This window comes from Polypterus senegalus, chromosome 15, assembly GCF_016835505.1.
Source record: "Polypterus senegalus isolate Bchr_013 chromosome 15, ASM1683550v1, whole genome shotgun sequence".
In the NCBI taxonomy this organism is placed as follows: Eukaryota; Metazoa; Chordata; class Cladistia; order Polypteriformes; family Polypteridae; genus Polypterus; species Polypterus senegalus.
Genome location: NC_053168.1, coordinates 20,105,169 through 20,131,494, shown reverse-complemented (window position 1 = coordinate 20,131,494; position 26,326 = coordinate 20,105,169). Strand labels below are relative to the sequence as shown.

The 26,326-nt window shown below is 40.4% G+C and overlaps 1 protein-coding gene across 1 annotated transcript in view; it reads left to right on the top strand.

The window, feature by feature from the left end:
• Nucleotides 1-9,170: 9,170 nt before the first annotated feature.
• Nucleotides 9,171-26,326, top strand: part of smpd5 (sphingomyelin phosphodiesterase 5) — a 53,833-nt gene continuing 36,677 nt past the window's right edge. Inside the window, exon 1 of the mRNA XM_039736689.1 lies at nucleotides 9,171-9,436. The gene's annotated coding sequence lies outside the window, so the exon portion shown is untranslated. The remainder of the gene's footprint in view (nucleotides 9,437-26,326) is intronic.

Sequence of the window (26,326 nt, the reverse complement as noted above, 5' to 3'; positions counted from 1 at the left end):
TTATTTCTAATAGCCTCATTATATCCATTATTGCCAATCACTAAAATTTCAGTTTTCTCTTTATTTAGCTTGAGAAAATTACTACTCATCCATTCCGAAACAGAAGTAAGACATTGTGTTAGTGAATCAACAGAGTCGGGGTCATCAGGCGCTATTGATAAATACAGTTGTGTGTCAACAGCATAGCTGTGGTAGCTCACGTTATGCCCCAAGATAATCTGACCTAACGGAAGCATGTAGATTGAAAAGACAGTGGACCCAGGATAGAGCCTTGTGAAACACCATATAGAATATCATGTGTCTTTGAAGTATAATGACCACAACTCACAAAGAATTTTCTACCTGCCAGATAGGATTCAAACCAATTTAAGACACTGCCAGAGAGGCCCACCCACTGACTAAGGTGATTTCTAAGAATTTTGTGATCAATGGTATCAAATGCAGCATTCAGATCTAAGAGGATGAGAACAGATAAACGGCCTCTGTCTGCATTTACCCGCAAGAAGCCTTTTTGTAACGTATTTGTAAAAATAAACCTTTTTATTGTATTGGGACTTGTGTCATGGTGGTTGTCTCTGAAGTTTAGGGTGCTGCAGTTCCCCCTTTTGGTCACATTGGATTAAGAATGTTATATAAGTTGAGGCACTGTAGTTTGGGTTGCTCACAGGTCCAGCAAACTATATTCCAAATTTGATTCCATCTCAGTCATGGTGCACAATCTACATTTTTCTCCCTCAGCAGTGCAATAAGTAGGGATGAATGAGTTATCTGAAAGACCTTTCAGTCAAAGCACATTTCGTTCCATCAAATGTAATTTAAGTAACTCAAAGACAGCCTTTTCTATTTGCTTCTGACAGGTGGTGGTAATGGAGTGTGGGCTGTCATCAAAACAACTGTGAATTTGCTCCATATAGATTACAAATGATCTCTTCTGCATGCTTTGGTCACATTGCCCTGTTTTATTACAGTTATGATACCTTTCCAACATGCACAGGTGTATTGTCACAGCGCCTAGAGAGGGGCCGAGGACCATCTGGTCGAGAGAAGATGGAGTTTGTTCAGACTGGAATTTTACTTTTCTAACTCTCTGCTGCTGGCAGTCCTTTTCTTGCATACATGCTGTAACAATCTGGATGGTGTTAGAGATAGAGAAATGGAATTAACCACTCTACGCCCAGAAAAGGACCTTTGGCTTCATCGGTGGATGCTTCTGCCATGCTGCTCAGGTGTTCTGCAGCTCCATGCATTCCCAGCTGCTTCAACCTTTTGCCCACTCACATATGCTGCCCGGCTCTGTCTAACTCCGCTCATCCGAGTTCAGAGGCAAACTGCATGCTACTCTGTCCCTCAGTTCCTTGAGCTGATGCAAGGCCAGGGACCACATACGAGACACATTGGTGGCTATTCATCAACAACAACATTTATTTCTATAGCGCATTTTCCTACAAATGATGTAGCTCAAAGTGGCTTACAGGATGAAGAAAGGAAAAAGAAAAAGAAAAAATAAGATTAGGCAATACTAAGTAACAAAGAATAAAGTAAGGAGGACAGAAAAAAACAAAACAAAAAAAACTTCAGAGGGCTGGAGAAAATAACAATCTTTAGGGTCCGGAGGCCACAAAACCACCCAGCTCACGGAGCCTCCAGACTGAAATGTTCTTTAAGTGCTGTTTATGTGCTCCATCAATTCTGCTCACCAAGCTTCTCCAGGTAGTCCCATCCCCTTAGAAAGGTCTCTGCCATCCGAGGAGCATCTCCGTCTCAGATGTGGACCAAGGGGTGCTATACTGCCCTTTCTCAGAACCCTTTTTCTCGAGGGTTACACAAACTTCATCTGCCGGGACATTTGAGGGATGCAAGGTGATCTGGACTGTGCTGCCTGAGGCAAGCTGTCATGAGTGTAACTGATGGGTTCAATGGCATTGGTGCTAAACTATTCCCTTTATCTTCAGTCATTAATTGATTCTTCATCCCACCTCTGTCACCAACGTAAAGACCCAAGGGGTTCCAGAGATGGAGAAATGGAATTACCTACTTTGTGCCAACTGCTAATGAGTGGCCTTAAAAAGGACCATTGCTTTCTTCATCTATTTCTTCTGTGGCTCCATGTTATTACAGCTGCTTTGATCCTTTGCTCGCTTATACACACCAACTGGATCAACTTCACTTTTTTTATCTGGGGCTCAAGCCAATCTTCTTGTTACCATTGGCTCCATGCGCCAACCCATACCAAAGCTCCATATCCGAGATTGGCCAGAGGTTACACATCACAGGAGACGTGATGTAAGTACTATTAAGTGCTGTGTTTGCACCCCTCCACACTAATGCTGCTGACTAAGCAGCTTTTATGTCGACTTTTCCTTGTACCCCCTCAGCCCCTCGGAAAGGTCTCCACCATCTAGAGAGTGTGTTCTTCTCGGGTCCAGACCCAGGGGTACTATAATATGGTTCCCATTTATATTTATATTTATTTGCTTAGCAGATGCTTTTATCCAAAGCAACTTACAAGAGAGGCCAATATAGTCAAGTAAGCATCAGTTTGGAGGACTGATTGGGAATAAGTGTTACAGGACAAGGGTGCAAAATTGATCACATAAGTGAAGAGTTCAGATCGAAATACAAGCAAGTTGCGATTCCTAGGTTTCAAAGACCTAATGAAGCCAATATCAGTTAAACAGAAATTCAACAACATCAATTTCTATACCACATTTACATACAAACAATGTAGCTCAAAGTGCTTTACAAAATGTGAAAGAGAAAGGTTTCAAGTGTAGCAGTAGGGGGCGCTATCGCTCCCTTAAACCCTCAGGTACCACGCCAAACACCAGGTAAAAAGTCAATAATTATTATTTATTATAATAATAAAGTGCACCAAGCACCACCACTCCACTGTACTCAATACACAATAATTAATCACCAATCCTCCGACTCCCAGACGCGTTGCCCTCCTACCACCCAGCTCACCTCGCTGTCTGTGAGTTCCCATGGTCCTTTTATCTCTCCTGACCTGGAAGTGAATCTGCCATACAGTCCATGAGATTCCCTATCACTTACGGGTCAGCTACAAAGTCTTTTCCTTCACCCCGGAAGCACGTCATTCCTATTGATCACATGTCCAAGACGTACTTCAGGGTTATATGGCACCTAGCACTCCCCAAGCCTCCCTATAGCAGCTCCTGGTGGCTCCCATGGTATCCAGCAGGGCTGTTTATAGAAACTACAAAGTCCATGAGGCCCTGCTGGAATTCAGGGAACCTCTGTGCAACTGGGAGGGCTCCATCTGGCGGCTTGGAGGTGTGGTCCGGAATATATGGCCGGCCATCCTTCACACAAGAAAAGAGAAACAAATAAGATTCGGCAATAATATTAAAGAATTAGTAACAATGAAAAAAAAACAAAACTAGACGTTCTTAAAAACAGATAAATGTTAAGTAGAGGAGTATTGTCTTTATCTAACATGTCATGATGTAAGACTCCAGTGATGAGGAGTCTGGTGATAAGCTCAGATGGCTGGGAGGACAGAAAAAACAAACAAAAAATCTGCAGGGGTTCCAAGGACAAAAAGACCACCCAGCCCCACTAGGCATTCTACCTAACTTAAATGTTCCTAATTCATTTCTCTTTGTTTCCAGCCTTCATATGAGAGGATTCAATGAGCTGAGACACCCGCCTACATTCCATTATTTCAGGGGGAGTGCATGGTGCCTCGGTCAGGTGGTGGTGGTGCAGATGGCCACCACAGAAGAGCTGGAAAAGAAAGCAGAGAGTAGTAGAAATTAGTAAATATTGTGGATCCCTGGAGAATATGATCATTTTATGCCTATACAGTCTATCAGGAATACAACTAAAATGTAACTATGAAAAAGCCTTATTAACTCTTTCAGGGCTGATGTCAACTTTTGTCAAAAGGAGGAGCTGACGATGGTAATCGACTGTAAACTGAGACAAAAGCAACTGTTATGTTTTAGTTGGATTCTCATTGCTAGAAGGAAAGTTAGATTCATTGGTTTGACTGAGATTTCCTGTGCTCGTGTGAGTAGTAAGGCACAAACAACGGCAAAAATGGCACTGACATCTGGCAAGAAATTGATAGATTGATAGATAGATAGATAGATAGATACTTTATTAATCCCAAGGGGAAATTCACATAATCCAGCAGCAGCATACTGATAAAGAACAATATTAAATTAAAGAGTAATAAAAATGCAGGTATAACAGACAATAACTGCATGATGTTAGCGTTTACCCCCCTGGGTGGAATTGCAGAGTCGCATAGTGTGGGAGAACGATCTCCTCAGTCTGCCAGTGGAGCAGGACAGTGACAAAAGTCTGTCACTGAAGCTACTCCTCTGTCTGGAGATGATCCTGTTCAGTGGATGCAGTGGATTCTCCATGATTGACAGGAGCCTGCTCAGTGCCCATCGCTCTGCCACAGATATCAAACTGTTCAGCTTCATTCCTACAATAGAGCCTGCCTTCCTCACAAGTTTATCCAGGCGTGAGGTGTCCTTCTTCTTTATGCTGCCCCCCCAGCACACCACCACGTAGAAGAGGGCACTCGCCACAACCGTCTGGTAGAACTTCTGCAGCATCTTATTGCAGATGTTGAAGGACGCCAGCCTTCTAAGTAAGTATAGTCGGCTCTGACCTTTGTTACACAGAGCATCAGTATTGGCAGTCCAGTCCAATTTATCATCCAGCTGCACTCCCAGGTATTTATAGGTCTGAACCCTCTCCACACAGTCTCCTCTGATGATCACGGGGTCCATGAGGGGCCTGGGCCTCCTAAAATCCACCACCAGCGCCTTGGTCTTGCTGGTGTTAAGGTGTAAGTGGTTTGAGTTGCACCATTTAACAAAGTCCTTGATTAGCTTCCTATACTCCTCCTCCTGCCCACTCCTGATGCAGCCCATGATAGCAGTGTCGTCAGCGAACATTTGCACGTGGCAGGACTCCAAGTTGTATTGGAAGTCCGTTGTATAAAGGCTGAACAGGACCGGAGAAAGTACAGTCCCCAGCGGCACTCCTGTGTTGCTGACCACAATGTCAGACCTGCAGTTTCCGAGACGCACATATTGAGGTCTGTCTGTAAGATAGTCCACGATCCATGCCACCAGGTGTGGATCTACTCCCATCTCTGTCAGCTTGTCCCTAAGGAGCAGAGGTTGGATGGTGTTGAAGGCACTAGAGAAGTCCAAAAACATAATTCTTACAGCACCACTGCCTCTGTCCAGGTGGGAGAGGGATCGATGTAGCATATAGATGATGGCATCCTCCGCTCCCACCTTCTCCTGGTATGCGAACTGCAGAGGGTTGAGGGTGTGGTGAACTTGTGGCCTCAGGTGGTGAAGCAGCAGCCGCTCCATGGTCTTCATCACATGTGACGTCCAAGCAACAGGCTGGAAGTCATTCAGCTCACTAGGACGTGATACCTTTGGGACTGGGGTGATACAAGATGTTTTCCAAAGCCTCGGGACTCTCCCCTGTTCCAGGCTCAGGTTGAAGATGCGCTGTAGAGGACTCCCCAGCTCCAACGCACAGGCCTTCAGCAGTCGTGGCGATACTCCATCTGGACCCGCTGCTTTGCTGGCACGAAGTCTTCTCAGCTCTCTGCTCACCTGCGCTGCTGTAATTGTGGGTGGGGATGTCTCACCTATGCTGGTATCAGCAGAAGGATGTGTGGAGGGTGCAGTACTCCGAGGTGAGAGTAGGTTAGGGTGGTCAAACCTGTTAAAGAAGTTGTTCATCTAGTTTGCTCTCTCCACGTCTCTCTCGATGGTGGCACCCCGCCTCGAGCTGCAGCCAGTGATGATCTTCATCCCATTCCTCACTTCCTTCATGCTGTTATTCTGCAACTTCTGCTCCAGCTTTCTCCTGTACTGCTCCTTCGCTGCCCTGAGCTGGACTTGGAGTTCCTTCTGCACGCGCTTGAGCTCATGCTGATCACCACCTTTAAAAGCCCTTTTCTTCTGGTTCAAAAGGCCCTTGATGTCACTTGTAATCCATGGCTTGTTGTTAGCATAGCAGCGTACTGTTCTTACTGGAACTACAATGTCCATACAGAAGTTGATGTAATCAGTAGTGCAGTCAACAACCTCCTCAATGTTCTCACTATGTGATCCCTGCAGGATATCCCAGTCTGTAGTTCCAGTCTCTCAGAGCCTGCTCTGCCTCAGAGGACCACTTCCTGAATGATCGTGTGGTTGTAGGTAGCGCCTTCACTCTTGGTTTGTAGTGAGGCTGAAGCAGAACCAGGTTATGATCTGCTTTCCTATGCGCAGGCAGAGGGGTGGCACTGTATGCGTCTTTAACGTTTGCATACAGTAGGTCAATAGTCCTATTTCCCCGGGTGTTACAATCCACATACTGGGAGAAGGCAGGTAATGTTTTGTCCAGCATTACATGGTTAAAGTCTCCAGCGATTAGCACAAGCGCCTCAGGGTGCTGCGTTTGTAATTTAGCAACTGCGGAATGGATGACGTCAAAGCCATTGCCTAAAACAAAATACTCCGTGGACGACGTTTTGCCTATTATCTCTGAACTTGACTATGACTTGTCAGACTCAGATTTTGATACAAGTGATCGAAAATGAGTTTGAGGTTCCAGCTTCAGCTGAATGATCCCCAGCTAAATGTTGTACTGACAATGTTCGCCAGGGAGGAATGCCACTTAACAATGATAAGAGGTAGAAACCAGATTGCAGTGCACAGTGACTGTGTCCCAGCAACGCAAAGACAGCCTGGCCGCAAGCCTGACATACATTCTTGGGAAACTGGCAGCCACAGCATGCAGCAACAGACGTTTGATGTTGATTTCTGTGTGAAACCAGTGCTTTTCAGAAACTATGTTTTTTTGGAAAAAACATTCAGCCTTCAAAGCGTTAAAATAATGGGTTTTTAGAAGTTTTTTAAAAATGTTCCACCATATTAGCCTGCCAAATTTCTATTAAGTTTTCCAGATCGTAGGTGCATAACAGCAAAAGGCCATCTCACCACTTCTTTTATGTTTGGCTCTTGGAATTATAAGCAGAGCGCCATTCGAAAATCTAAGGTTACGACTTAGGGAGTATAGGGGACAGGCATTTCAAAATATAGGATATGGCAAGATTATTTAAGGCTTTGTAAACAATTACTAGTATTTTAAGTTTTTAATTCTGAATGACACAGGTAACCAATGCAACAACACTAAAACTGGTGAGATGTGCTCCAATTTTCTTTTTCTGGTTAAGATTCTGGCTGCTGCATTCCTGCACTAATTACAAGTCCTGTCCAATTAGGAGTGCATTACAGTAAATGAGTTGACTAAACACAAAAGTGTAAACTAATATTTTTTGTGTCTTGTAAAGTTATAAGAGGTCTAACCTTTGCTTTTTTCCTTAAGTGAAAAAATGCATTCCTAGTAATTTGGTTAATATGTGATTTAATTTTTTTTTTTAAATCACCAAACAGGAGAGTCTTCAAAGGCATCTTAAACATATTGATGGAGCCAGAACTTTAAATGGAGGTGGGCAGCTTGTTCCACTAGCCAGGAGCAACACATAAAGAGTCTTTACTAAGATTTGATACCATGCAGAGGTGTTCAATAACAGACATGAGTGGTTGAGAAGGAGCATAGAACCTTATAAGAGTCTCCATATGTAGGTGCTCACCCACTGACTACTCTGCAGGCAAGCATCAAGGATCTGAACTTAACATGTATTACCACAGGGAGCCAATGTAGCGATCTGAAGAGAGGAGTGACATGTGCCCACCTCAGCTGGTTGAATCCTAGATGTGCAACTGCATTTTGAATCAGCAGCAACAACCTGGTGACACATGCCACCGCAGGGCTGTCTTAACATATGGGCACAATGGGCATTGGCCAGGGGGTCCACAATGTTTCTGATGTCTACATATGTTTCTGTTTTGCTATCAAAACAGGGGCCCAGCACACTTCTTTGTCCTGGGGCCTATGATGCTGTTAAGATGGCTGGGTTGATACCTCTGCCAGCAGAAAGTTGCAGTACTTCAGACATTAAAATCCAAAGCCTGGACCAGGGGTTGTGCAGTGTACTCTGTCAGATCAAGAACAATTGAGACATGGTCCCTGAAGAATATCTGATCATCGATCACCATCCCCAAGGTTGCATGCTGACTTGGCAAGTGTTAATGAGCCAAGCAGAAGAGAAATTGTTCTATTTAATTGTGACTATTTAGCAGCATAAAAAAGTCAATAGAAACACACACTTATTCATATGTTACATTTCTGTGCTTAACATTTTATTATTCTCCACCTTACTTGAAATATACTTTAATTATGTGCAACACTCTGAGCTTTTAAAAGGAAATGAGTTATACAAGCATAAATGAATTTGTATTACATCTGAACACACTGCTTAGTGTGGTATTTCTTCATTATCCATGTGCATGTATTTTTATTGCTTTTCTGCACAGACATTGCTTCTCTTTGTTCTATTTAATAACATAATAGATCTGTTTAACCCAGTTCCACCAATGCATCACATTATTCGTCATAAACTGTGAGAGCACGGCTCAGTCAAGTGTATTTAGGATTGTCAAATGTAATTGTGCGTGACTGTGACAATTAACAACCTGGCTTCGGTCCAGCGATCTCGGCTCCTGCTTTTAGCAACAACGGGTTAAGAAAATGCATGAATGCAATAAGGTATTCAATGTATATGATCAAAATATAAAAGAGACAGTGATCTGTGATTTTGAGTTAAAGGTTTCTGAAATTTCGACTTTGTGGTTTGCACAAAAAATTGCAAACTTTTGTAAATTGCAAACTGATTAATTTTGAACCATTCAATGTAGCAAAACCAATAACCAAACAAGGGGTTAACAATTGGCCACTCCCCGTTTTACACTATGCCCCTCCCTTCCTGAAGTCTCTTTGAATCCTAAGTAAACGGGTCACCCATCGACACTCCTTCTTTTGCTCTGCCTCTACCTACTGCCTATTTGAATGTATAAATTAATTTGCATGACACCACCTCTCTATGGTCGATTCTCGCCAAACATTTGCATATTTCGCAGCAGTCCCTGCATATTGAGCATTTGCCTAGTTTGCATAACCCCGCCCTTCCACGGTCAACTCTCCAGCAAGTATTTGTTACGTGTTTATAAACACCACCCTCTTCATTCTAATAAGGAGCAAGTCACTGCCCTTAATCACACCCACACTAAAAACCCGGCAGTAACTTGGTATTGCAGCGTGCACGCGAGATTCGGGAACGCGCACGTGCTGGCTGCTGTGCTGTCTTCTTGAGGAAGCGATTAAGCGTCGAAGTGTACCTCTGCAGGGCGTCGGATGATTTATTTTTGTGTCTGCGGTACACTCCTAAACTGTCATTCTACGTATTTACAACACAGATATTATTTTAGCGGCTACACGTGAGAGTCTTAAAGCAGCTCAAAAAACGCCCAACAGCCGACAGGTAAGCGTGAAAGCGTCCTGTCCGTCGCGCCTCTATTTCAGCCGTGTTGTATTCAAGCTTTGCCATAACTTGCATCAATACCTTCTTGAACTTAAGCTCTGTAATGAAGTAACTCAAGCGTTTTGGGGTAGATTAGATAATTTCCGGTTTCATTGTGATATTATTCTCTCGTCCCATTAAGTAAACTTTTTGTTTTGGACTTCTTGAATGCAGCACTGTCTTTTTCTCGACACTCTAGAGACTTGTCTTGAAATTAAGAGCAGCGGACGCGTATGCGAGGCCGTGCAAGTTACATGCCAGAAGAGAGGCTTAACGAACTCCGGCCCCACGACGGGGTAAGAAAGCTCTTGGTGTGACCGGATCCTGCACACCAGCTGGCCCCGCATTAGCCATCTGTCCACCGAGCCCACAAGCTGCCGGACGGTCATCTCGCGCGTTAATTTTGAGAAGGTGAATGAAGTATAATCGGGAGTGCGATCACTGGTAAAAATTCAGTGGATCTGATGTACAGTACTGGTTCGAAGTAATGTGCCCGTTACAAGTGCCTCTTGAGATGCTCGGCTTTGTGAATTTTAGAGTTCGTATATAAATCTGTATACAGTACAGCAACATATCATAAAGACGGCGGTGCTATAGGTTAATTTGTAACCTCTGATCTCGCAATCGGGAAACTTAAGTTTCGGATTTAAAAACCTTACGGAAAACCACGAGACACAGTAATACCATCTCGTTTAAAGGAAGAATCATATAAGTCTCTCAAACAATGTGCCTAGTTCGATTCTAGTGAATACTGTATGTGCGAGGTTCCAGTACATATTTAGGTTTCCTTCAATTGTTGTTTTTTATTTTTTTGCGCATTGTGATTTGTCCACAAATGAGGGATTAGGTAACACGAACTATGATTATGGACTGACATCCCATTCAGGGTAGGTTACTTCATTTAAGCCATTGGTCTTTTTTGATATACAGAGCTAGAAGGTGTGTTCCCAAGATGTATGAATGAATGAACGAATTCTTCAGTAAAGGGTATGGCCAAGGATAACCGTGTAAAGGTTATTTGTTCTGACCCCACCATTGATTTATTTGCCGTTTGACAATGAAGGAGGCGTAAAATCTACTGATGCCTACACTTTTAAAAGTAACGGTTCTGTAATGGCATTTTACTGGGTCGTGTGGTTCTTCAAAGAACCATTTAATTCTAGGAAGGGTTCTTTGCATGTGAAGTTGTTTTTTGGTGTTTTAAAAGTGTTCTGAATATATGGACAAAAAAAGAAATGTAATATATAGTAAGAGATCTAACCGGATACAACAAAGCCTGAACTGTTTTATGCAGCAGGAGTGTTTTTTAAAATTGAGAACCCATTGGTATTTGAGGAATCTGTTATCTAAATGTGGCAAATTACTGATCTAAATATTTTTTCTCGTGGATGGTCCTTTTCGGAGCCAAAATGGTTCCCATATGACATTGCCTTGAGGAACCACTTTGGCTCCTTTATTTTTAAGAGTGTACTGAAATACAGAAAGAAAAGCATGGCACAGGACGTTTCCACAATAAAAAAAGTATTTGTGATAAAGTTTATTCTTCTAAGCTAATACTAATTATCCATTTTATTTATATAGCCCATATCCCATACTCAAAGGGTTTAAAAAAGCAGAGCAAGGTGTTTATATATGGAAATTTGTTTCATTTTTGATAGAAGTTATCATTTATATATGTTACCATTCACAAACATTTCATGTTTGTTTGTTTTGTTTTATTTTAGATAAAAATGTAATTTCTGGTCACTTATGAATTATGACAGCCATGCAAGAATTATTTATTTTTTTTTTTTGCTTGGCTAACCTGTTAAATTTGAAAGTATTAAAATGTTTAGGAGAATCTTTCCAAATTCATTCTGCAATTACTTTATTTATGCTTGACATTATATTTTTTATCGTATTTCCCTTAGATGTCACGGTTAGAAAATGCTGAGAGACAAGTCAGCTTCTGAAAGGTTTTTGGTGTTTTATTAGTTCTGAAACGCAGTGCTCTGATAGGTAAAATAACTTGGCAGGGCTTTCTGCCTGAAAATGATCTGCTTTGTATGTTTTCATTTTTTAAGGCAGTACCCAATTCTCCAGCTTTTGGTTCGCTTCTTCAGTTTTGCCAGTGAGCCTTCATCAATGTTGTGACCAAATTGTTCTAGCTACAGAGCAGTTTGAAGTTAGTCATATCTGGAAGATTGACCTAATTTTAGACCTTTGTTGTATTTGATCAACATCACTGACACTAGCCTGGCTCATATTACTGTGTATATATTTTTTTTTTTTTGGTCCATTTACTGAAATTACTAAGACTTTAAGAGCCTAATTTTATATATTAAACACATGTATAAATCAAATCTAAAGATTAGTCTATCCTTCTGTACATATTCTGCATCTGCTCAATCTGTCCTGGCAGCCTGAGGGCACAAGGCAGGAGATAACGTAATACTTTCTTTCTTGTAGGTGCAACTTTCACACCTGCCTGTTACAGTAGGAAATACCTTTTGAATGATCTGTTTCTAAACTAGCATTTCTGGAATTTTTAATCCTGCCCTTTTTTTTGTAAAAATCTTTTTCTTTTCACACCTGCATAGTCTCTGTCCTAGTGGAAAATTTTCAAAGTATGTGCAGTGCAGATTAACGGCTGAGACGCTGAAGTGTTGCATGTTCAGTCCTCTATACTGACTCAGTATGGCACTCTGAACAAATCCTCGGAACCGTTCCAGTAATTCAGTTATTGAAATGGTAGTGGGGAAGAAGCAAAGCATAAATGTAAATGCAGAGCATCCTACATTATTTGGTGATGTCTAGTTAATTCTTGTTCCAAATAATCAAGTGTTTCTTCCACCCTGACCACCCTTCTAACCTCACTATGGTGTGAGATCTATATATATCTATATCTATCTCTCTAAATAAATAAATTTTTTTCTTCCTTTTTTCTGGCATTTCCAGTGCCTGATTCTTTTATTATATATGCCAATATTTTAACCATATAAAGTCAGATTTCTACATACAATAAATATACTGTATCTATATTGCCAACTGTGACATTATGGATATTGTTAACAGCTTTGTGGAAATGTTTTTTTTTTTTTCCTCAATTCAATGCGACACAGGCTGTATACTGGCAGGACATCACTGTAAAATAAATAAATAAAGTGTGTTTGGAAAAAGTAGCTGGATGTGGAAGCAATAATCTTTAGAAGTTTTCTTAAAGGAAAAAGTATGTTTAAGATTAAAACCTGAGTGACAAGTGGGTAGTGGATGCTAAGACGAAGGACTGGGAGACTTTGTGTTAGATGACTGAAGCAATAATGATGGTAAAAATGGCAAGTTTTATATGACATTAAAACATTAAAAAAAGCTAAAAATACATAAGCTCTTTTCAGGTGTCATTGGGGTTCTTTCTAAACATGTTTGCTGAATCCTTGTTAATTCTATTAAAAGATAAAAAAAAAGATAAATCCTGGTGTGTTTAATAAATTAATCTACCCATTATGCTTTTACATACAGACAAATGACCTTAAAGACAAGCCCACCTCTGTGCTGTCACCATTTTCTGTTGTATCTGTAGCATTTGTGAATACTAGGGACATTCACATCTGTTTTCCTTAAAGTTTAATATATAAGAAGTAGGAGTGTACTTTACTGTTCTCAGTGTTGTATATATGTGTTATTTTTCTCTCATGGCCTGACATAAAACTGTACTTGCACTCAATTTTTTTTTTAATTAACCTTATTTAAAGGATTTTGGAAGATGAACATCCTGTGTTACAAAAAGCTCAAATATTTTGTTTCCTGTTACAGGTGCTGATCATAAAATTAGAAAATCATGACAAAGTTGGTTTATTTCAGTAATTCCATTCAAAAAGTGAAACTTGTATATTAGATTCATTCATTACACACAGACTGATGTATTTCAAATGTTTATTTCTTTTAATTTTGATGATTATAACTGACAACTAATGAAAGTCCCAAATTCAGTATCTCGGAAAATTAGAATATCAATTAAGACCAATGCAAAAAAGGATTTTTAGAAATGTTGGCCAGCTGAAAGGTATGAACATGAAAAGTATGAGCATGTACAGCACTCAATATTCAGTTGGGGCTCCTTTGGCCTGGATTACTGCAGCAATGTGGCGTGGCATGGAGTCGATCAGTCTGTGGCACTGCTCAGATGTTATGAGAGCCCATGTTGCTCTGATAGTGGCCTTCAGCTCTTCTGAATTGTTGGGTCTGGCGTATTGCATCTTCCTCTTCACAATACCCCATAGATTTTCTATGGGGTTAAGGTCAGGTGAGTTTGCTGGCCAATCAAGAACAGGGATACCATGGTCCTTAAACCAGGTACTGGTAGCTTTGGCACTGTGTGCAGGTGCCAGGTCCTGTTGGAAAATGAAATCTGCATCTCCATAAAGTTCGTCAGCAGCAGGAAGCATGAAGTGCTCTAAAACTTCCTGGTAGACGGCTGCGTTGACCTTGGACCTCGGAAAACACAATGGACCAACACCAGCAGATGACATGGCACCCCAAACCATCACTGACTGTGGAAACTTTACACTGGACCTCAAGCAACGTGGATTCTGTGCCTCTCCTCTCTTCCTCCAGACTCTGGGACCTTGATTTCCAAAGGAAATGCAAAATTTACTTTCATCAGAGAACATAACTTTGGACCACTCGGCAGCAGTTTTGTCTTTAGCCCAGGAGGGACGCTTCTGACGCTGTCTCTTGTTCAAGAGTGGCTTGACACAAGGAATGCGACAGCTGAAACCCATGTCTTGCATACGTCTGTGCGTGGTGGTTCTTGAAGCACTGACTCCAGCTGCAGTCCACTCTTTGTGAATCTCCCCACAGTTTTGATTGGGTTTTGTTTCACAATCCTCTCCAGGGTGCGGTTCTCCCTATTGCTTGTATACTTTTTTTCTACTACATCTTGTCCTTCCCTTCGCCTCTCTATTAATGTGCTTGGACACAGAGCTCTGTGAACAGCCACCTCTTTAGCAATGACCTTTTGTGTCTTGCCCTCCTTGTGCTAGGTGTCAATGGTCGTCTTTTGGACAATTGTCAAGTCGGCAGTCTTCCCCATGATTATGTAGCATACAGAACTGGACTAAGAGACCATTTAAAGGCTTTTGCAGGTGTTTTGAGTTAATTAGCTGATTAGAGTGCGGCACCAGGTGTCTTCAATATTGAACCTTTTCACAATATTCTAATTTACCGAGATACTGAATTTGGGACTTTCATTAGTTGTCAGTTATAATCATCAAAATGAACAGAAATAAACATTTGAAATACATCAGTCTGTGTGTAATGAATGAATCTAATATACAAGTTTCACTTTTTGAATGGAATTACTGAAATAAATCAACTTGCCATGATATTCTAATTTTATGACCGGCACCTGTACTTTTATGTATTTGATTTATTCAAATCACAGTGTCATTTGCTTGCATGTTTGTTAATGTTAAGGTGGTCTTCAGGGTTTCACTGTGTGTCAGTGATCAAACCTGAGCCAGCAACCTAATAATTTACAGAGCATGTCCCTGGAACACTATATATATTTTTGTATAATTTTTATTTATAGTTTATATAAACGTTTCACATCGTAATTTCCCTAGCTTATATTTGCAGTGTGGTGATGGCGAGAGAACGGATCAATTTAAGGTGGTTTCATGGGTCCTGCATGTATTAATAAGAATTAATTACCTTTTATATAGTGCTGGGACATCCGCGTAACACCTGGCTGCAGCAGATAGAGGGTCATTTCTGAAGGGTTGGACTGGACTGGGTGTTAGCCTGGAGGGTTGCCAACTAGAATCTCGGGCTGTTTTGTCGTGTTGTGGGGGCGGCAACACACTGTACTAGTGCATGCTCCCCAACCTGACTTGACCTTCCTCGCTACTCAAAGCGCTTTACATGGAAGGAGGGGAAGCACTTCAAACTCTGCCAATGTATAGCACCCACCTGTATAATGCAATGGCAGCCATTTTTGTGTTGGTACGCTCACCACATATTAACTATTAGGTGGTGAAGAGGTGAGCGAGAGACAGTTAGACACAGGTTTTGATTAGCGGGCCAGAATGGACAAGGCCATGATGGACAATTTATCTAGGACATCTGTAAATACCATACTCTTTCAGAAAGATGACCAGGGTTCTCAGAGAGTCAAGAACTTGGTTTTACATTTCATCCGAAGGATGATGCCATATTTACAGCACAGTGTCTCCAACACAGCAATGGGGCATTGTGATTCACAAACAGACCACAGGGTAAGCATACCCTGCGGCATCTCCTTCAATAGCAACCCAAGCTTTTCATAAATTGTCTCCCATCCAAGTACTGGCTGGGCTTCAGATAAATGAACTGGGGCCTCGTGTATAAATGGTTCGCACGTAAAAAAATGCTGCATAAGCCCGTTTCCACGCTCACATCGTGATGTATAAAACCTAAACTTGGCATAAAGCCACACACATTTTCACGATTTTTCCTGCCTTGCGCTATATTTTTTTATTTTTTTCTCCAGCCATCTGGAGTTTTTTCTGTTCACCCTGGCCATCGGACCGTACTCTTATTCTATGTTAATTAATGTTGACTTATTTTATTTTCTTACTGTGTCTTTTATTTTTCTATTCTTCATTATGTAAAGCACTTTCAGCTACATTTTTTGTATGAAAATGTGCTATATAAATAAATGTTGTTGTTGTTGTTCTTGCTGGGACTGGCGCAAACCTGGATGGATAGATGAATGGAATAATTAAACATGTACTACGGAGATTTTTCAATGTTCCTTAAAAGTTTTGAGGAATCGGTGTTCTAAGCTTACAGATGGCTTAATGTCTATTACAGAGCTGATTGTGTGGCGATTGGGTATTTGGAGAAAGAGAAAAGGAAGGACAGGAATTGGAGGTTAGTACGTTTGAAAGAGACAGTACTGCTGCAATAAATTATTTCATCGAAGGTCGCACATGGCGCAGCAAGCATCTTCCAGGAGGCAGGAACAATCTCCGGACAGGGCGCCAGCTCGTCACTATCGCTGCACCACCGTGTTCCCATGTTTAATAACATGCTTTAACTCCTATCATCATGAAAATGATATCAAGTATACATCTCAGTATTTTAATTATTCAGAGAGCTGTAATATCACAAATGTAATTGATTCTGTGTCCTGTCAGAGGAAGAGAAAGCCCGTTTAAGAAGCACGTAGTGATTCACACACAAGGAGCACATAAAAGAACACATACAAAGCATTTAATGTGCTACTTTAGTTATGATGAAACTAGTAAATTAAGTGATTTTAAGAAGCTTATGATGTTCTACTTTAAATGCCAAAGTAAACTACGTGATTAAAGTTGGCATTTTGATTTTTTTTTTCCCCCACTGTGTGCGTATTTTTATTTATTTTTTTTTCTTTTCTCTGTACCCTCCTAAGCTTCCATATGACACACTAGACTGTGGGCTATAACTCGCCTTTTCATGGCATCTTCTTTATTATTTCGGGCACCGTGCGAGCTTGTGAACTTGAGCTTTCGAGTTTCTCCTGTCACTTGATCAACTTCCTTTTGTTGTTTATATCACTGTTTAAAACCAACAAATAGTTTGTTTTTCCTTGCCTCCACTTGGTATTGTGAAATTCTTCTATTCTACCCCCCCATCCCCCCCCGACCCCGTGCTTTTGCCGTTGCCTTTTCACAGAACGCTGAGCTTAAGGGCTGTTTATATTGATTTACATATTCAAAGAGGCGTAATTCTGGGAGGAGTTTGGGAATGGCGTCAGGCACGTGCGTTACTTTTCACGCTGACTGGGATTTATGTAGTGGAAGAACGTGGAAGTTGGCAAACGCACAGATTTATGCATCTAGATTTTTTTGTGTGTATGAACATTTCTGCTTTTGTTCGTATGCCAATTTTTAGTGCGAGTTCTACACACAGCGTTCTGCATGAGGCCCCTGATGATTTAATAAATTTGTTTTAAAATGTATGTCTTGTTTAAAATTTTGCATATTTGTAATTTTTCAAAATTGACATACTCCTCTGTTCTCAGTCAGTATAGAAGGTCCGTGTTTCTTGATACCATTACTCTATTCCCAAACAGTGCCTTCTATGTGATTTTTACACAGTCCCTTATGTATTCCTTCTAAGACTGCAGTTTTGTGCCTCAGTCAAAAGACTTGTTGTTAGGTGTATTGGCAACCTTAAATTGGCTCAGTGTCTGCATGCATGCCCCGTGATGAACTGGCGCCTTCTCTTTCACATATTCCAGCCAGAACAGGTGCTTGCTTCCTTTTCTGGAGCAAGTTCAGTTAATTCAAATTTAATCCTAATTCCACAAAATAAATGTACTTTTGTGTGCAGTAAAGCTACTGTTAATTTTCTTAAACTTTTATAAGAGGTTTCAACATTTTCAGTCCTAGTTTAATCCATCTCAGAGACACAAGTTAGTGAACTTTATAAAGTGAAGAATTGTTAATCATGGCTCGGACAATAAATAAAAATGAAAAGTCCATCTTATAAGTTAACTTTATCGTGACTACTTCTTTGTGTAAAGTAGCAATTGAGTAAAAGAGGCATGAATTGCATGTTTTTAGTAAAAACACTGCAGCCAAAAGACGCACAAGATTTGAAAAATTCCTTTGTCAGAGGGAAGATTTTTTTTTCATATGGCTGTTGAGCAAAAAGACGATGTAAAATGAAGGACGCTGTTGTACCTCTGCATTAGAGTGGTTGAAATTACTTGGATTTATTTTCTATATCTCATATATAAGTCAGAATGCTTACATTTTCTTGCAGTAAATAAAAACCGCAGTACAGGCAGTGCAAGGGCCACTACATAAAATGCCCTCTGTCCAGGAAGGGAGCCTGGAGTTGAAGGACAGCAATGAACTGGTGTCCCAACCAGGCTGGGAATTGATCCCTTGCCAGGAAGGAAAGCTAGAATAATGAAAGGTTTAGGGAAAATAGCCTTTTGGGAATATATAATCCCCAGACACACTCAAAGGCAGTATTCCTGTGCCACTGCTTCGATTTTTCCAGACCTTGGGACATCCTGGGAGTCATAGTCTTGTGGAACAACCCTGTTGCATGCAATGGGTACCACCAGTGGAAGCTATATGAATGAACTGTCCCTACTTTGTAAAACTTCTGCTTGAACCGGATGTGCTTCCTTTAGGAGTTGGAATAATCTCCTTTCTAGTTTGACAGAAAGAGGAAGGATTTACTCTCTCTCTCTCTCTCTCTCTCTCTCTCTCTCTATGTGTATGTGTGTGAATACTTATGTACATGTGATTTCTCAGTTCTTTTTATTTTTAATAAATTTGCAAAAACCTCAAGTAGACTTTTTTCACGTTGTCATTATGGGGTGTTGTGTGTAGAATTCTGAAAAAATAAGTTTTATCAATTTTGGAATATGGCTGTAACATAACAAAATGTGGAAAAAGTGATGCGCGAATGGAGGATGTGTAGGACAGGCTTCACAGATGAGATGGTGCTGTGAATACTTTCTGGATGCACTGTGTGTGTGTATCTATCTATCTATCTATCTATCTATGGGAGACTTATTATTATAGGACCTGTAGAGAGATTTAAAAGAAATACAGCTGTACAACTATTTTATTTGAACCCATAACTGTCACTTTAAAACACACCAGATGTCACCACCCAAATATATTTTTGTATCAGTTGTGTTCAGGGTTTCGGGCTCAGTGATGCCTCCTGTCGTCCACAGCCCACAGCAGACAGACAGTTATAAAACCCAGTACAATCTATATTACAAAGCAGTGATCTAACATAAGAGAGTTCATATAAACATAACCTACTTCTTTGTTGTCCTATTCAGCATCCTTGAAGCATTGACTTGGACATTGTTGGGTATGAGCAGTGAATGAAGCGTAGGCCCCTTTGTGACAGTTGTACACTCCGACTCTAAGTAGGGAGTCCAAAGCAGTCAGTTATCAGTCTTGATGAAGACTGGTGCCTGATCCACAGGAATCTGGCAAAAGTTATGCACCAGTTTTTAAGCCATCTGCCATTGTAATTTTACTAACCACATCTCCACAGGTAGGGTGATAGCGGTAGGCAGGCACTTCCTGAAGTTATGGTTGTGGTGATTCACAGGAAGCAAGGCATACATCCAGACTCCCTGGGATTTATCCTTTTAATCTTCTTTCTCAAACATGAATACATTACCAACATCTTAGTATTATGATTAAACCTTGTTGAATGTGGACAAACATTTCAGATGATGCTGGGGTTCACTTCTTTGGAATCTAAAGAAGAGGCCATGTTCACTGATAATAATCCTGCTGCTCCCTCTTCCCTGCTCTCTCTTTCAGTGACCTTTTATGTGATGTTCAGGACCAGACTGTCTGAGGACTTCCTGCCAGAAGCACTCGTATTTGGTTTTGAGAAAGTCTAAGGGGGATTATAATCAGTACAGCAGAGACTGGTGGATGGCATACACTTTTGCTATTATGAACTAGTTGGCCATGTTTGCCACCCTGCTCTAGCCAAATGTCCCTCAAACATTGGTCCTCTTTCAAAAGTACTGCCCTTTTTTCTTCAAGACAGGGTTATAGGCATGGAGATCTTGCTGGAAGTTTGTGTCATTGATGTAAGAGCTGTAGAACTTTGCCTGAGTAGAAGTCTCTGTATTCAGCAATTTTTTTCAAGTTCCTATTTAGTGTGTGTGCTCTTATTTGGCAGCCATGTTTCTCTTAATTTCATTAAATTAAAAACCAGGTTTCAGAAACGGGTTGCTGAATGAGTCATTCTCTTGGTCTCTCTAATTTCCCTGAAATGATTTTTCTCAGTATTTGGGCATGCCTCAACAGACCTGGGGCCTCATGTATAACGGCGTACGTAGAACTCGCACTATAACATGATATAAGCACAAAAGCAGGTATGTGCGTACGCACAGAAAAATTCAGATGCAGGAATCTGTGAGTACGCAGACTTCCATGTTCTTCCACTACATTAATCCTGGTCGACATGAAAAGTGTAACACGTGTAACACGCGTGCACGCACCTGTTGTCCCACCCCAACTCCTCCCAGAATTATGCCTTTTTGAATATGTAAATCCAATATAAATAGCCCTTAAGCTCAGTGTTCTGTGAAAAGACAATGGGAAAAGCACGAGGAAAAATAGAACAATTTCAGCAAATACAGTGAGGTAGTTGTACAGGGTGGGCCATTTATATGGATACACCTTAATAAAATGGGAATGGTTGGTGATATTAACTTCCTGTTTGTGGAACATTAGTATATGTGAGGGGGGAAACTTTTCAAGATGGGTGGTGACCATGGTGGCCATTTTGAAGTCGGCCATTTTGAATCCAACTTTTGTTTTTTCAATAGGAAGAGGGTCATGTGACACATCAAACTTATTGGGAATTTCACAAGAAAAACAATGGTGTGCTTGGTTTTAACGTAACTTTATTCTTTCATGAGTTATTTACAGGTTTCTCTTTGTTTACAGCCATTGACATGTCGCAGAGGTTAACACGTGAGGAGTGGATAGAAATTGTGTTGATGTCTGGTGAACGCAGTAACCGGGTCATTGCAGCAGATTTCAATGCAAGACACCCTACGAGACCACCCATATCCCATGCTACAGTTAGCAAACTGCTTGCTAAGTTTCGTGAAACTGGTTCAGTGTTGGATTTGCCAAAATGTGGACGCATGAAAACTGTCACTAATGAAGATACATCAGTGGCTGTCCTAGCTACATTCAGCAAGAGCCCACAGTGTAGCACTTGCCGCATGTCACTGGAGAGTGGCATTATTCGAACATCCCTTCGGCGGATATTAGCTACTCACAAATGGCACCCTTACAAACTCCAGCTACTGCAGCATCTCAACGAGGATGACCCAGATCGGCGCACTGAATATGCAGAATGGGCAAAACAAAAATTGGAACAGGACCCTCAGTTTATGCAGATTTTGTTCAGTGATGAGGCAAACTTTTATGTGAATGGTGAAGTTAACAAACAAAACCACTGGCCGTAAACTGATTTGGTTGTGAACCGAAGTAATCTCCACCATAGGATTGTATGTAAATACAATTAATCTGTTCCAGACCATACAAACTGTATGTAAATATATATTTTTTTAACGTTTTTAAGCACAAATATAGTTAATTACACCATAGAATGCACAGCGTAATAGTAAACTAAATGTAAAAACATTGAATAACACTGAGAAAGCATAGGGAAAAAATGAACATTTGAAAAATCCGTAATTTTAATAAACCACCAAGAAAAGTAACATTGCCACAATGCACGCCATGAACTGATCGCTGTAAACAGAACTGAAAACAAAAACAAGCCTTTTCTACGTTGTGTCCAGCCTTCCCCCTCTCACTCGCTCGCTCTCGTTTGCTCTCTGTCTCTTTGTGTGTACCTCTGTCTGAGCACCTGTGTGTGTGTGTGTGTCTGTGTGCCTCTGTCTCGCATGCCTGTGTGTGTGTGTGTGTGTGTGTCTCTCGCGCAACTCTGTGTGTGTGTGTCTCTCGCTCGCTGCACAGGAAATGCATAGGGAGAGACTGAACATGTACAAACCAAAAGGGAAATTGGCTTGTTTGTATACCAAGTGTGTGGTCGTGAGCCAAGGCAAAAGTTTGGGGAACTTTTTGGTCGTAAACCGATTTGTACGTGTACCGAGATGTTCGGAAACCGAGGTTCCACTGTACTGTATAATTGGTAGAAGGGGTAGTGTTCTCATATATAATATCGTACTGTAAGTCTGTAAAGAAGAGTCTGGTGACAAGGTCCGATGACGGAAACCCTGCAGAATTTTTTTTTCCTCCAGCTTAAACGGAGTTTTGTTTTTTCTAAGGCCAAAAGACCACCCATGCCCCAGTGGGAATTCTACCTCAGGCTTCATTTGAGAGGATTTGATGAATTGGGTCTTGTGGACAGATGGGTCACTCGTTTTAATTACAACAGCACGGGTGACTGCATAGAACTTTAGTCAAGTGGTGGCGGTGCAAAATGCCACCACAAAAGAACCGGAAAAGAAAGTAGAGATTAGTAAATATTAGAAATCCCTGAACAGTATGATAATTCTCTTAATAGACTGTATAGGCAGAATACAACTTAAATGTAACTATGAAAATTCTGCATTAAAAGTGTTTTTTTTATATATATATATATATATATATATAAAGTATTCCACAGTATTAGCCTGGTGAATCTCTGTTGGTAAAGTATTCCAGAATTTTGGTGCATGGCAGCAAAAGGCTGGTTCACCCATTCTTTTAAGTTTCACTCTTGTAATACTAGCCTGCTTACTTTTCCAAGACCTGTGATTACGATTTGGAGACCGGGAATTGGGGTGTGGGGCAGGTATTCCAAAATATAGGAAAGGGCAAGATTATTTAAGGCATTATACATCATTAGTAGTATCGTAAAACCCATTCTAAAGGACATGAGTAACCAGTGTAACAACACTAAAACTGGTGAAATATGCTCAGACTTTCCTTTTCTAGTTAAGACTACTTCAAAATAACTCTACTTGAGGGTGATATAGTTCTGTTGCCATTTTTTTTTTAACAAATTATATTTCAGTTCACAAATCATCCCAGTGTGGTTTCGAACCTCAAGATACGAATTTATATATATATATATATATATATATATAATAATATATATATATATATATATATATATAATCATTTTTTTTTTTTGGTTGGCACTTTCTTATACTTGCTGTTCCTGTGAATATTCTGACACCTCCTGCTTGTTTCATTAGGTGTGAGAAAGTAAGACTTTCTGGGTGCTACTGGCAAAATCATTGACGTAGTGCATCTCAATAACAAAAAAAAAAAAGGAAACTAAACATTGGGTCACAGCTGCTTTCATTGCTGCTTGATAATGATCAAAGCACCTGCTGTTCTTTCGACTCATTTCTGATTTCCCAAGAGGCTAGATCTCTGGCTACCACTGCACTGAGTATTGCAACGGGCTCACTGAGTGGAACAAATCTGCTCGGTGTTACCATATATATTTTGGCATTACTCTGTAGGATACACTCCTTTCTGGCTTGTTTTGACTCTTCAGTGTCCTTTATTTTCTGTGTTTTGCTGCTGTCTAAAGGTGTCTAAAATGACCCACAGTGCATCTTCATTACTGTTGTTGAAGACGACTCAAGTTTTTTTGGTGTTCTATAAAAGGACCTCAATGATCCTACATTATTTGCAGTCCCACCCTTGATCAAAATTGTCTTGGTGCATAGTGCTTATGCTTTACAGAGTATGCAATAGATTGTATAGTATTGGAAATGGAGATAAAATAGCCTTTTAGTTAAATTAGCTAATCAAATAACAAAACATTCATTTTTATGTGGGTGGTAAAATTATACTAACACACAAACTTTTAACTTGCAAGGAAGTTTAATTGGGGCCATATAGTTTGCTAAACAATATAAAAACAAGCAGGTCTAGGTAGTGGCCTTTTTAAAAGAAAAATGATAATAATGCAGAACATTTATAAAACACGCATATGAAAACTCTGTTTGCTTTTAATGGTATAGGTCATCTGGTAGGCATGTGTGAGAATGTAGCAGGAGGCTTTCACAGTTTTGGTCCTACAAGTTGGCATTAGATGTTTGGCAGTAAAGATGATAGAATCGAATCTGCTAATGTTGTCAGTGAACTCAGCACTGTGATTCCTGCCCACTGAAACTTTACCATGACAGAAAAGGAGTAATACTGCAGAGCGGACAAAACTGTAGAACAGAGGATGACCATGTCTGCCGCTCACCATCTCCACTTTTTTTTTTCTTTCTTTCTTTCTTCCCCTTCTCTTAGGCTGCAGCTGCCAGTTATTGTCCTGGTGGGGGAGGAGAACACACAGTTTTCATTATGCGGGGGAGTGGTGGAAATTGGTTACTTCATGTAGCTGTGATCAATATTGTCGCTCAGTGCAGATAAGTGCACTAAATCCAGCTTCACACAAATGCAGACACGGTAGTGTTTGAGTATTTCATCTTTCATCATAAGGCTGTAGACATTTTCAGATGATGTTAATGCATTTTTGAAGGGTGCTAGCTAGTTTAGTTCTTATTTCTGCTGAGAAAAATTTATAGTGTGATCTCTGCAAGTCATTTTTTTTTTTTTTTTATCATTCAAAGCTTTTCTTTCATGTTGATTTAAGCAGACTGGAAAGAGAAGAACAAAGGCTGTATGTAATGCTGCACATTCTCATCTTCTTTTGACAGGACCAATAACAAACACATGTTAAGTATTTGACCCAGTACTTGTGCTCACCTGTAGCTGGAGTAATCGAAAATGTTTAAGAATTTATGGGCAGAAATTCATTGGAAGTTTAAAAAAAAAAAAAAAAGAAAAAAAAGCTGACAACTTTAAATTCTACCTGTTCCTCCTTTCAACTCAAATATAGTTTGCTTCTTTTTACAAGAAAAATAGCAGTTGTGTTAGAGTACACTACCTATATTGTTAGTACTGTATAAAACAACTGTTTAATATTATAATTACATTGATGTAGTGCTTTTCTCACCTACTCAGAGTTCTTTATAAATAAAGTTGGGCACCACTTCAGATACCACCAATGTGTAGCATCCATCTGGTTAATGCAACTGCAGCCATTCTTATGCCAGTATGTGCACCACACACTATCTAGAGGTCAAAGAGATAAGAATGGACAATTTAGCCAGGACATTAGGAATCAGCTTATACTTTTTGAAAGATTTCCACAAATCTTTTCTGAGAGAGTCAGGACTTCTGTTTTACATCCCACTTGATACATGCCACCAATTTAGTGATTTGGGATCCACACACAGACCACAGGGTAAGCACCCCCTAATGGCCTCGCCAACACCTCTTTTCCAGCAACCCAAGGTTCTTCTAGCTGATCTCCCATCCAAGTATTGGCTGGCCCCAGACATTCTTGGCCTCGGGTGAATTCCCTGTTCTGAAGTGCATGTGCTTTCTGCTTGCCATTATAGGAAAATCTCAGACCTGATTTTTGTACTTAGTGCAGTTCATGTCTTTACATTTCATTGTTTAATCCCACAATTAAAAGAAAAAAATATGTGCAAGTACCTTACTGCTCTTTGAGTGAATTGTGTCCAATTTGTATTTAACTCCTGATGACCCTGAAACAGCTACAGTTAGGCCACCTTGTGAAATGGTGAGGTGCTGGGAGTTTGAATAAACAGTTGTTTATTTCATTGTGAAAGTTTGCCTTTTTTTGTCAGTTCAATAAGGTTCTGTATATGGCGAACATATATATTTTTAGAGAAGGAAAATACTTATGTATATATGTAAAAAGTCAGAAAACCCAGTTGGTATCACATTTGATGCCCACATGACTGCACTATGTGGATTTTAGGCCGAGTACAACTGGATGGTATGGGTTACCCGACACCAAGCACTTGTTTGCAATTGCCACCCCAGTCCTTCTTTTTGCTATTAGTACTTGTTATGTCTCTTTTTCTGGCAAAGTATTTTTTGTTTTTGTTTGAGCTATGGTGGGATTCATTTTGAGACTGTGCACTTTGATAAGCCCCTTTTCATAGATTTTTTTTTAGATTTCATAGATCCTCCAGCAGGGTGTAAGGATCCTTGATGCATATGAACACGTATCTTGTGCCATGGTCCCAAGTTGAAGTGGTAAGATCTATATAGTCTGAACCTCAGAACTGGGCTACTTCTAATCGTGCTCTTGTTAATTCTTACAAAGTAGTGTGGACTTGGGGGACTTGTAGCATATGCCAGTGGGCGTCAATGCATAAACAACCTTGGTATTTCCACAAAGAAGCTAGTTTGCTGAGCATCACAACACTTGGATAAGGCATGCACTTTGCATATTGGCTGATAATTGCAGCATGTTTTGTCATTTTGCCAATCATTC